General features: G+C 39.5%; 1 non-coding gene across 1 annotated transcript; it reads left to right on the top strand.

Moving 5' to 3' along the window:
• The first annotated feature begins 291 nt into the window (after positions 1-291).
• On the top strand, positions 292-373 carry Trnal-uaa. The gene has a single exon. It is a non-coding gene; the product is annotated as a tRNA-Leu (tRNA).
• The last annotated feature ends 784 nt before the right edge of the window (positions 374-1157 follow it).

The following is a 1157-nucleotide window of genomic DNA, read 5'->3' on the forward strand; positions in this document are numbered from 1 at the left end:
TCAGTGGTTGTCTGCAAGAAGAAGACAGATGTTTAACATTTTCTATTTCTGCCGTAAACGAAATTCATTTATTACTATCTTCTGTAGAGTTAACTGAGTAATAACTGCGTTTGAAAGAGAAATTGAAATCATCATTTTGTGTGTTCTTATGGAATTACGTTTCATTTTTTCCGGATGCATCAAAGGAACCAACTAATATTCCTGTGTACACATCACATCCTGGGATCACGTTGGAAATGCCGTTGCTACCCCGCAGAAGGGAAACTCGATGGTAAATGGTACGTCTATCAAGGTAGTGTGGCCGAGTGGTCTAAGGCGCTGGTTTTAAGCTCCAGTCTCTTCGGAGGCGTGGGTTCGAATCCCACCGCTGCCAGAACACTTCACTTATGATCCTAAGGTATCATTACAGATACTCCGATAAGGAGGAAAAGGCACTTTCCAGTAAAAACTTCCAGGAGATATAAAACTCATATTTGTGCATATATCTACATTACTTTGATATCGTCGGTTGGTGCTTGTTTGAACTGTGAAAGGTTGTTCAGGTTTCACACATACACGCTACAAACGTCTGCATCTTTGACACCAGATCCTGTAAACATGATGAAAAGCTACCACTGCCTTTGCAAGCACTGCTGGATATATCATATACAATATGCTAATTATAAAATGAACGAAACGATTTTTTTCGGCTCTTAAAGTGTGCTCATATATGAATACACTGTGGATTCGTACACACTACTAATGTATGCATAACATTTTTACTTAGCTAAGATCTCATCTTTCGCATCTTTCGTTTCCTGTGCTGCTCCAAATCCGCGTTCCTTTTGATATGGACATCACCTCCATTTCTTAGGTTTCAAGTGAGATTCAAAAGATTTAGATGTTCCTATTTACACACCACATCCTAGGACCACGTAGGAGGCGGTTGCCTGCTGCAGAAGGATAATGCCGAAGAAGATAAAGTTCAGTGGGCGGTGGTCAGAGGCTCCCTTTGCGTGGAGAAGATTGGTATACAAAGTTGAGAGGGAGGAGTGACTTTATACAAGCTTTAAATGACAACTATTAAATAATTATGCATTTAATCGATATCTTATTTCCTTTTCCGTCAATGAAATAAATGGCAGCTTAGGTAGAGAGAGAAAAAAATACTTCTATTG

This window comes from Penaeus monodon, chromosome 22, assembly GCF_015228065.2.
Source record: "Penaeus monodon isolate SGIC_2016 chromosome 22, NSTDA_Pmon_1, whole genome shotgun sequence".
NCBI classification, from domain to species: domain Eukaryota; kingdom Metazoa; phylum Arthropoda; class Malacostraca; order Decapoda; family Penaeidae; genus Penaeus; species Penaeus monodon.